Below are 12,618 nucleotides of genomic sequence, written 5' to 3' on the forward strand. Positions count from 1 at the left end.
AACTGTATCTGAGTATCACAAACAGAAAATGCTATTTAATTCATTTTTCATAGTCAAAGCATAGACAAAACTCACCCATCCATATCTCCATGCTTTATTTTATTGAGAGATCACTTTAAAAAACACCCCGCTAACATTTGTAGCTGTGGCCATCTTGAGTAAGGGCAGATGAATCATGTAGCATTTACTTCCTGGAATCCATCTGCCTTTAGCTCAGGCATGCAGTCAGGAGCATGTGATTAGCTGAGAAAGCCCCTCCTACCTTCCTTCAGATGGAAGAAAAAAGTAAAGTAAATATAATATACCTTCCTATCTATTTACTGCTGGTTGGGAGAGTTTAGTCACGCTTTGAGTATTACCCCGAGGTTATCCACACTACTAATGTTGTAGCCAAACACATAAAATCTAATCTCATTTACTTTCTTGGATTTGCTCTGATTTTATAAATTGTCTTATTAATTTTAACAGATCTTTTTTGTTTGCCCCAGTAGTATATGCATATATCCCAAGACAGAAGAAGTTGTGGCAGTAATTATTTCATTTAATTGCCTTGGCGTGGACAATAATGAAACATAGAGAAGACTGAAATGAGGGCATTTTTTTCTGTACAGTATGTATGTATATATTTGAACTCTACTGCAATGTAAAAGACTGGTATCTGGGTATAATGACCTTTCAGAAAGTGTCAGAACAAACGAAGCAGACCACTAATGCCTCATGAATGCCACTACCTAAGTGTAAGGCAACGTATCCACCCATTTGTGCTTACTTATCATGAGATACTATACCTGCTGATACTACTAAAAACAGACTAGTCTGATGTTAGTACTGAGTGTGTACCCAGTTTATTATTGTCATGTTTATTAACCACTTCAGCCTCAGAAGGATTTACCCCCTTCCTGACCAGGCCATTTTTTGCGACACTGCACTGCGTGGCTTTAACTGACAATTGCGCGATCGTGCGAAGTTGTACCCAAACAAAATGTATGTCATTTTTTTCCCACAAGTAGAGCTTTCTGTTGGTAGTATTTTATTACCTCTGCGATTTTTACTTTTTGTGCTATGAACAAAAGAAGAGCGACAGTTTTGAAAAAAAAACAATATTTTTTACTTTTTGCTATAATAAATATCTCAAGTTTTTATTTTAAAGAAATTTCTTCATCAGTTTAGGCCGATATATATTCTTCTACAAATTTTTGGTAAAAAAATTGCAATAAACGTATTTTGATTGGATTTGCGCAAAAGTTATAGCATCTACAAAATAGGGGATAGATTTATGGCATTTTTATTTATTTTAATTTTTTTACTTGTAATGGCGGCGATCTGCAATTTTTATTGGGACTGCGGCATTGCAGCGGACAGATCGGACACTTTTGACGCATTTTTTGGGATCATTGACATTTATACAGCGATCAGTGCTATAAAACAGCGATCAGTGCTATAAAAATGCACTGAATACTGTATAAATGTCACTGGCAGGGAAGGGGTTAACACTAGGGGCAATCAAAGGGTTAAATGTGTTCCCTCAGTGTGTGTTCTAACTGTGGGTGGATTTGACTGCTTTGGGGAGGAGACCTATTGTTGTTTCTATATACTAGGAACAACAGACTTCCAGATCTTGTGACTATGTGATTGGCTGTCACAGTGGTCATGTGATCGGCAGACCATCCCGCCAGCTCCTGATCATGTCTAATTAGGCAGAAAGCCATCTGACAGCTTGGTCACTGTGCTGAGAGAAATCTTGTCAGTCCATTGCCACGTATGTGAGGCGTGTGGGTGTTAATGCCCACCCTCTTTGCCACTGCACATATGTGTTGCATGGACGGCAAGAGCTTAAAAAATCACTTACATTATTGTATTTTTTATGAGAAACCTGTATTTTTATATGTAGGTGTATATTGTGTAAGGGTGTAGGTGAAATAATTAAGAGGTCTCTTAGAAGCATCTACTGCCTCTGAACATAACCTCTGCGATATACACCATCTCCTTACTTATTCAAACATATTCCAGTTTGAGCAATTGCGTAGTTACCATGACATTCCACTATGGGAGCATTTTCGGTATTTTATGTGTTTGGCTACAAAACTATGATTTATAGCATTTTTATGGCATTTTTATTGTTATTTTTTATTTTTACTAGTAATGGCGGTGATCTGCAATTTTTAGCAGTACTGCGACATTGCAGCGGACAGATCGGACACTTTTGACACATTTTTGGAGCCATTGACCATTTATACAGCGATCAGTGCTATAAATATGCACTGTTTACTGTGTAAATTTCACTGGCAGGGAAGGGGTTAACACTAGGGGGTGATCAAGGGGTTAAATGTGTGTTTCCTGGGTGTGTTCTAACTGTGGGGGGATAGGAGTGACTAGAGGAAGAGACATATCGTTTTTCCTACTTAGTCTCTTCTCCCCTGATAGAACAGAGATTTGTGTGTTTACACACACAAATCCCTGTTCCTGCTCTCGTGCACACGATTGCGCCTGCTATCGCCCTTAAAGGTACAGACGTACCCGTACAGCGATTCGCGGGAAACAAACCACTTTGCTGACGTATATCGGCGTGAGACGGTTGGCAAGTGGTTAATAAAGCCAGTACTTTTATGCTGCACTTAGAAGGTGCTGCTACTCTTCTCATTTATCCACATACAGAGTTCTTTCTAGCTCTTCAATAAGCCACTGAGTCAAGCACCTGGGCATACTTGGATTTTCACAGGCCCCTATCCATGTACTGACAGCCTATATACTAACTGTGGACTGTTTTCTGCTAGTGCACCAGATAACCCCCTTTTCTGTTTTAGAAATCCTAGAGGGGTGTTTTTTAAAGTGATTTCTCAACAAAAATAAGCATGGAGACATGGATGGGTGAATTTACTTTGAATATTAAAAATGAATTAAATAGCATTTTCAGTTTGTGGTGCTCCGATACAGTTCAGTTCCACTTTAATACGCTGAATATCAGAGAATGTATGACCAATAGGATTTTGGCAGGTGAATGTGCAGTGAGTCAGTTAATCCAGGGAATATTATTTCTAATAGATATCCAGTTAAAACATAACAAATTAAAAGGCAAATCCTATGGAATGTGAGCAGCGTCAGAAAGGTATTCAAATACATTTTGGGTCAATTGCATTTTACTTTTTTCTTTATTATCTGTTTGTTATACTGTATATATACACTTTGTTTCACTAAAAACAAACATTTAATGAAGGGTGCATCCATGACATTAGATTCACGGAGCACTTCAGGTTTTTTAAAACAGAGTACACAACGAGTTGTTTTCTTTTCGTACTCTGATTAATACTGTGTACAGAAGGGGAATGAATCTTAGCTTTAAGTTATTAATGTCTGTGTGTGCTTTAGCTATTGAGCACTGTAAAAGCTGTCTTTTTTAACAGGAAAAAAATACACTGGAAGACGTGAAAAGAAATTGGTAGCTCTGACCGCTAGCTGAAAATGAACAAAAAATATTCATATGCAGTAATTCATGTTTACATTTTTTTTTAAACTACCATATAATAAATAAGGAACATATTTCCAAAACCACTATGCATCCTCTTGATCATGTTGCGCTGTTTATACAGAAAACCCAGGTTGCAAAACCTGAATATTTAATATAGGAAAGATTCAGTGTATGTATGCGGGAGGGAGGGATATGGGGGTGTAAGTTTATGTCTACACATATTTGTGTCAATGAATATATGCATTTAACAAAAAGCCCTGCAGTAGTCAAAGTCATTTATGTCAGCCACTTAATATGTTGCTTCTCTGAAAGAAAATGTATAGGGAAATATCATACATAGGATATGAGATCTTCACACCAATCTTAATGTACATTCCAGAGTTTTATTATCACAGCACAATGACTCATTGTTTCAAGGACAGAGTCCCCTTTATCTGATATTCTTGGTAAATACTTTAATAACGTACAGTAGGTTTTGAATTGTTCTAGTGTGTTTGTCTGATAATAATATTCACTGATTTTGGGGTTGGTGGCAGAGGGGATTTCATTTTACAAATAGGGTGGAGAAAATATTAATATCCATCTCTACTAGGTAAATGATACAGATAGACGACTTCTATACAACAATAAAATTAATTCAAATCAATTGTCTCTATAAATGTAAATGTGATTGGGATAATGTAAAAAATGCAGTGTGATTTCTAATATTATAGTGTAGACAGGAGCTGACATACATTTTTCACTATATGTTCATGCAGTGTATCCTATCCAGAAGCATAGCCCAGTTATTGTGCCCTACTCAGTCAATGTCAGTGTAGGTCCATTATGGTTCATACACAAGCCCTACATTTGGGTATGTATGCCTTTAAGTCCCAGTCTCTTGTATTTGTGCTTTGTTAATTTCATAACAGGCCTGTTTAGTTCAAATTGATCTGGGTGTGCATGAGTGTGTGCGTGGGACCTTATCTGTGGCGTTTATTGTGACAACGTTGTCATTATTGTGTTTTTATATTGTGGGAGATTTATTGGGGGGGTACTGTGCAATTGTTGGACATTATTTATTCCAATTGTGAATATTTTTTCAATAAAGGTTTTTTCTCTATATTTGTACACTGTGGCTGGTTCTCCTTATGCAACTTCTCACTAGGGTTACCAATGCGGTTCCCTATTGCTCCGTTCCTTCTTAACACTCAACCTTATCCTGACCTCTCGGATGAACCCTTAAAGCGGAGCTTCGCCCAAAAGGGCAAGCTTCACTTGTTTGCCTCCTCCACTCCGCTGCCACATTTGGCACCTTTCAGGGGGGAACGGGTACCTGGTTTTGATAGGTACCTGCTCCCACTTCCGACTGATCTCCCTGCAGCGAAGTCACCCGGAAGTTCGGCCTCCCTCCTCCTTCCCCTGCTGCCGGGTCATTCAGAAAGCGCAGCGTGCTTCGCGCATGTGCAGTAGGGAACCGCCTGTGAAGCTGCAAGGCTACAATGTAGGTTTCCCTTACAAGAAATTGTGGCGGAAGCACCCAAGAGCCGATTGAAAAATCAGCTGGGGTCAAGACACCGCTGGATTCGTGGTTAGGTAAGTATCCTAATATTAAACGTCAGCAGCTACAGTATTTGTAGCTGCTAATCTTAAATTTTTTCTGAAGGAGCCTGGAGTTCGACTTTAACACCCTTCCGTTTCTTAACCCTAAAAGCAAAACACTGTCCTCTTACCCTGAACTGAACTCTTATGCTGATTACCCTTAATTAGTATACTAACCTTATCCTGCACAGGTTTATTTCAGGTCTATGCCCAATAATCACAGAGCTGAGATCCCAGCATCAGAGCACACTGAACTATGAACCAACAGTTTACAAGATCTGTGATTAAATCGACTGCATGAAATATACATTAAATAGCTTTAAAAGAAAAAATCAAAACAGTTTTGTGCAATATTGTGAATTGTAACAAAGAATTCCTATTGCATTGTGTGAAACTTCAAATGCAGTGGGAGCTGTTACAGCTGTCATGAAGAATCCAAGACTATTGGATTTAACATCTGAATATTGCACAGACTAACCTCACGCTGACTGTCTTTATCATCTATTATTAACAGCTTGGCTTTATGCTTGAACTAAATCTGGCTGCACTCCTTTCATTTTCTTCTGCATACATATCACACCTCTGGAGGTGTCCTTTATTGTGTCTATCTGAGAAAATGTTAATCGGCCTGGTTAGAGTATAAACTTATACTTGTCTTCGCTTATGGTAACGCATTTCTTTAAAGGAATGTAAAATATTTTAGTATATATTTTATGTATGTATTTATTATACTCCGGGATTAACAAAATATCAGATAATGCATATACATATTTACAGCTCGTGGTTGACAAACTCAATGTTACCTTGCAGCTCACCCCCCAGCTGATTTACTGCTATACTATGTGTAAACCTGAATGAATGCAGGATTTCATATTACACACGTGACTTTTCAATTAGACAAAAGTAGTCAGAAAGTGCAGGTGATGCTGGGCTTTCTTTTATGTACTATATAGGGTCATTTAATCAACCTGCATTAAATGTTTATTTGTAAACCCAAATACTATATATATATATAAATGGTTTATAAATGTGTGTTTGAAAATTAACATTGGCTAAAAAATTATAGTTTTATTGTTACCATAAAATTGGTATGTAGCAGTTCACTAATTGGGTAAAGTTTGCCTTTATTTAGTTTGCCATGGATAGGACCAGCCTTTCTCAAGTAGGGTTCTATGGAACCCTAACGTTCTTCGAGAGACTGTTAGAAGTTCACTGAGCTGTGTGTAATGGTGGATCTTGATCTTTGACCATCAGGGGCAGTTTTCCACTGGCATCCAATATAAGGGGCCACTTTTTAAATTGACCAACGTTCTAAGAGGATACTTTTACGTGGATCCCTAATGTAAGAGGGCACTTCTCCACTGGCCTCTAGTGTAAGTGGTATTACAATTTTTCACAGTCTATATTTCTCATCTGATTATTATTATTACTCATTTCTTTTTATAATTATTGTTGAAAATTATTTTGTCATGTAGAACAAGGAGGTGTTGTAAAATGATCCTCTGCAGGCAAACACCATCATTATTATTTGTTTATTTGTGTACAGTGTATCCAGAAAGTATTCACGGCGCTTCACTTTTTCCACATTTTGTTATGTTACAGCCTTATTCCAAAATAGATCAAATTCATTATTTTCCTCAAAGTTCTACAAACAAGACCCCATAATGACAATGCAAAAGAAGTTTGTTTGAAATCTTTGCAATGTTATTAAAAATAAAAAATTAAAAAATCACATAGGTATCCATAGCCTTTGCCATGACACTCAAAATTGAGTTCAGGTGCATCCTGTTTCCCCTGATCATCCTTGAGTCCACCTGTAAATTCAGTTGATTGGACATGATTTGGAAAGGCACACGCCTGTCTATATAAGGTCCCACAGTTAACAGTGCATGTCAGAGCACAAACCAAGCCATGAAGTCTAAGGAGTTGTCTGTAGACCTCCGAGATAGGATTGTATTGAGGCACAGATCTGGGGAAGGGGACAGAAAAATTTCTGCAGCATTGAGGATCCAAATGAGCACAGTGGCCTCCATCATCCGTAAATGGAAGACGTTTGAAACCACTAGGACTCTTCTTAAAGCGGACCAAACTGAGCGATTGGGGGAGAAGGGCCTTAGTCAGGGAGGTGACTAAGAACCCGATGGTCACTCTGACAGAGTTCCGGTGTTTCTCTGTGGAGAGAGGAGAACCTTCCAGAAGAACAACCATCTCTGCAGCACTCCACCAATCAGGCATGCATGGTAGAGTGGCCAGACGGAAGCCACTCCTCAGTAAAAGGCACACTAAAGCCTGCCTGGAGTTTGCCAAAAGCACCTGAAGGACTCTCAGACCATGAGAAACAAAATTCTCTGGTCTGATGAAACAAAGATAGAACTCTTTGGTCTGAATGGCAGGTGTCATTTCTGGAGGAAACCAGGCACCGCTCATCACCTGGCCAATACCATCCCTACAGTGAAGCATGGTGGTGGTAGCTTCATGCTGTATGGATGTTTTGCAGTGGCAGGAACTGGGATACTAGTCAGGATTGAGGAAAAGATGAATGCAGCAATGTACAGAGACATCCTTGATGAAAACCTGCTCCAGAGCGCTCTGGACCCCAGACTGGGGTGAAGGTTCACCTTCCAACAGGACAATGATCCTAAGCACACAGCCAAGATAACAAAGGAGTGGCTACAGGACAACTCTGTGGCCCAACCAAAGCCCAGACTTGAACCCAATTGAACATCTCTGGAGAGATCTGAAAATGGCTATGCACCGACACTCCCCATCCATCCTGATGGAGCTTGAGAGGTCCTGCAAAGAAGAATGGAAGAAGCAGCCTAAAAATAGGTGTGCCAAGCTTGTAGCATCATACTCAAAAAGACTTGAGGCTGTAAGTGGTGCCAGAGGTGCTTCAACAAAGTATTGAGCAAAGGCTGTGAATACTTATGTACGTGTGATTTTTTTCATTTTTTAATTTTTAATACATTTGCAGAGATTTCAAACAAACTTCTTTCACATTGTCATTATGGGTATTGTTTGTAGAATTTTGAGGAAAATAATCAATTTAATCCATTTTGGAATAAGTCTGCAACATAACAAAATGTGGAAAAAGTGAAGTGCTGTGAATAGTTTCCGGATGCACTGTATCTACAATTTAATGCTATTATCACACAAATATACCCAGAACTATAGATAATGAGTTTTCTCAGGGGTTCCCTAGTTCCTACAAGGCAAAAAGTTTGAGAAGGGCTAGTCTCGACTGAGTTTGCAACATAATATAAAATTCAGCCTGGGATGAGGCATTTGGAATAATTACTTGCAGTGTCCAGGCACAGTCTAGAGCAGTGTTTCTCAACTCCAGTCCTCAAGGCGCCCCAACAGGTCATGTTTTCAGGATTTCCCTTAGATAAAATGGCTGTGGTAATTACTAAGGCAGTGAAACTGATCAAATCACCTGTGCAAAATAATGCAAATCCTGAAAACATGACCTGTTGGGGCGCCTTGAGGACTGGGGTTGAGAAACACTGGTCTAGAGTAGAGAGCTTTGACATTTTGCAACTTTTGGCTATAGGGTTGGAGTTTTAAAAGGAAGGTTCTCCTTTATTTTTTTACTGTTGATTGCTTAGCAATGGAAGCATGAATTCAGACATTAAATGTAATATGAACATTTTGGTCTACTCAGCAATGTGATTTGGGATTTCACATGTGGTAAGTTACTTTTGGAAAAATAAACATGCAAATATTTGTTCAGACCAGGCTAAGGAAAGTCACTGACATTCCAAATAATTCTAAAATGTAGATTTATAAATGTAAATAATTATGTACCTGCTTGTTCTGGGCAGTGACACAATTTATAGATTTATACATTATCTCCAATGTTTGTGTTTGCTGTGATTTTTTAAAATAAACGCCATTAAAAATAAAGATCCTATTTTAATTTGTAGCCTTTGTTGCTTTAACTTTATTATATTGTATGCTTTGTGTGCGTAAATGTTTTCTCTTTTTTTCTGAAATGTGACTTGATTCAATAATAAAGTTGTCTTTTTTGCATCTCCATTGATCTTCATTTTAAAAATATATGATTTGCAAACATGCTATTTGGGAAAGAACAAGATTCCCAGCTGGTGTAAAGGAAAAACCTAACCATCAATAATTAATAAAGACCTAAGCCTAGGGTGTAATGCAACCTGTGTGCTTGTTGTGGTTTGTTGTCTGTAAACATTGTTTTTTGTGTTTTTAATCAAGTTTCACAAATGGAGTTAACATGTTCTGTTGTCATCAATCTACTGTGCTCTAACATCTAACATATATGTGTACAGCTACTTTCAGCCTCCAACCTGCAAGAGGTGAACTATGCAGAGGTGCAAAATACTAAATCCCTCTTGTGATCTTGCAGCAACAGCCAATCAGTCCTAAAAATATAATACAAATAAATCTAAATATGGTTGTGCTTGATATTTACACCCATCATTTAGTAGAATTGTGCCCCAGATTGTATCTATTGATCCCTTATTTACTGAAACACATATACATAATATCATCTGACAAGACTTAACCAGCCTGATTACTGAGGATATTGGTCTTTTGAGGCTTAGCTGTAATATTTTTTTTTACTTTGTACACTAGCAAATTATTGTGTGATTGATGTCTTTGGTTCTTATCTGGAGACAAGTTTGGCCACTGTATGCCCTGCCTGAGATAAAGTTATCACATTTTCAGAATGAAATTTAGGGGAGCACCTTCTGATCATAGTTACATTGTTACATAGCCTGGATGAAAAAGACAAAAGTCCATTCAGTTCAACTAATAGAAGGGAAAAAAATTATAGAATTCTATATACACAATCCTATACTCACAGTTGATCCAAAAGAGATTAAATCTCTTTTCATCCAGACATAAAGAGATCATCCTCTGTGATGACCTTAAAGTAAATAACTCAACACCAAGTTCACTATGTGGACCACTTATGTATTTATACATGTTGATCATATCCCCCCTTAAGCCTAGTACACACTATGAGTTTTTTTTTGGTCAACCCAGCGGGGTGAACAAAAAACCAGTTGTAGCCGCTGTACTAACTATGCGAAGTTAGTATAATCATTGCTCCAGCTGAGCTGTTGTGTTCTGACAGGAGGGTTGCCCCCCACAACACTGCGATCAGCGCTCTCCACCATGGGCAGAGAGCGCTAATCGGAGTTGGTCGGCTGCTGGTTATCCAGCATGCTCGTCCAACAGAAGCCAGCTTCTGTTGGGCAGGGTGGCATACATATGGGCCAAATGTCAGCCCCATTTTTATAACTGGCTGATTTTTCCCGACATTGGGCCTGTGTGTATGGAGCTTTAATCTCCTCTTCTCAAGAGAAAATAAATTCAGCTCATTTTTCCTAATAGCTGAGCTCCTTTGTGCCTCTTATCAGTTTGGTTGCCCTTCGCTGCACTTTCTCCAGTTCCCTGATATCCTTTTTGAGAACTGGTACCCAAAACTGAACTGAACATTCTAGATGATTTGCACAGGGGCAAAAATGATATCTCTCTCTCTCTGAAGTCCATACCTCTCTTAATACAAGAAAGAATTTTGCTCGCTTTTGAAACCGCAGCGTGGCATTGCATGATCTACCAGAACACCCAGATCCTTGCACTTCTTCTAGTATGTAAGATGCATTAATTTTTTTAGCCCCCAAGTGCATAAGTTTACTTTTATCAACATTAAACCTCATTTGCCACACACTTGCCCAATTAAACAATACATTGGAGTCGGCATGTAAGTTGGAGACATCCTGTAAGGACGTCTGCAAGGACTGCATAGCTTGGTGTCATCTGCAAACACTGAAATAGTACTTTTTTTTTTTTTAATAGTACTTTTAATCCCAGACCCTATATCATTTATAAATATATTAAAAAGTAAGGGTCCCAACACTGAACCTTGGAGTACACCACAACAACCTTAGACCACTCAAAGTAAGAATCATTAACCACTGCTCTCTGAATTTGGTCTTTTAGCCAGTTTTCTATCCATTTACATATTGATTTTTCCAAGCCTGTAGACATGAGTCGTGTGTGGGGAACTGTGTCAAAAGCTTTTGCAAAATCCAAGTATACCACATCCACAGCCAATCCTCTGTCCAAGGTTTTACTTACCTCCTCATAAAAAGAAATCAGTTTGTTTGACAACTTCTGTCTTTCATGATTCCATGCTGTCTGTTGTTTAAAATATTTATTTCCAAGAACTCGTCTTTGTGGTCTTTTATTAAACTCTCCAGTATCTTCCCGACTATAGAAGTTGAACTAACAGATATATAGTTACTTGGCAAAGACTTTGATCTCTTTTTAAATATGGGCACCACATTGGCCCTATACCAATCCAACGGTACCATTCCAGTCATTAACGAGTCCCTAATAACAATGGCTTTGAAATGACAGAGCTCAATTCTTTTAGGACAAGTGGGTGGATGCCATCTGAACCAGGTGCTTAATTCACCTTTATTCTGTCAAAATATTTATTGACCATATCAATTTTGAGCCATAGTGGTTCATTTGGGGCTGTGTCAATACCATCCTATTATAAGCTTGAGCTTCCCCGTGCTCCTTTGTATACACAGAGCTGGAGAAGGTATTTAATAAGTTTGCCTTCTCTTTGTCCCCAGTCAGCCAGACCTTTTTACTATTAATATATTTAAAGAATTTCTTTGGATTTGTCTTATTCTCTTTTGCAATCTGTCGTTGGTTTTGAATTTTTGCGTTTTGACCAGGCCCACTTTTAAATCACACACCCATTTGTAACCTCACCCATAAACCATGCCCTTTTTTTAATACACCCTGCATCAATTGGGCACCAGGAACATAAAGGTAATGCAGCGCATGTAGCGCACCTCAGCAAATTGTGGGTGTGGCCATATTGCAGTAACAGTAGGAGGGCTTAGTCACTTCAATACCAGACACTTTCACCCCCTTCCTGCCCAGGCCAATTTTCATATTTCAGTGCTGTCACACTTTGCATGCCAATTACTCAGTCATGCAACACTTTACCCAAATTACATATTTATCATTCAGACAGAGACAGAGCAAAAGAATTCAGAAAGAAGAAATGAAGAAATCATTTTTTTCTTCGTTTCTGTAATAAAATTTTGTAAATAAATCATCTTTCTTTGTAATTTCTTTGGTAAAAAAAACCCCCAAATCAGTGTATATTATTCAGTCTGTGTGAAAGTTATAGAGTTATAGAGTCTACAAACTATGGTATATATATATACATATATATATATATATACATATATATATATATATATACATATATATATATATATATATATATACATATATATATATATATATATATATATATATATATACATATATATATATATATATATATACATATATATATATATATATATATATATATATATATATATATATACATATATATATATATATATATATATATATATATATATATATATATATATATATATATATACATATATATATATATATATATATATATACATATACATATATATATATACATATTGTGGCAGTAGGACCCTGTGCTACCTGGAAGATTGCTGGTTTACGCCAGATTTTGGAGA

Source organism: Aquarana catesbeiana, linkage group LG05 (assembly GCF_042186555.1).
Source record: "Aquarana catesbeiana isolate 2022-GZ linkage group LG05, ASM4218655v1, whole genome shotgun sequence".
Lineage (NCBI taxonomy): Eukaryota > Metazoa > Chordata > Amphibia > Anura > Ranidae > Aquarana > Aquarana catesbeiana.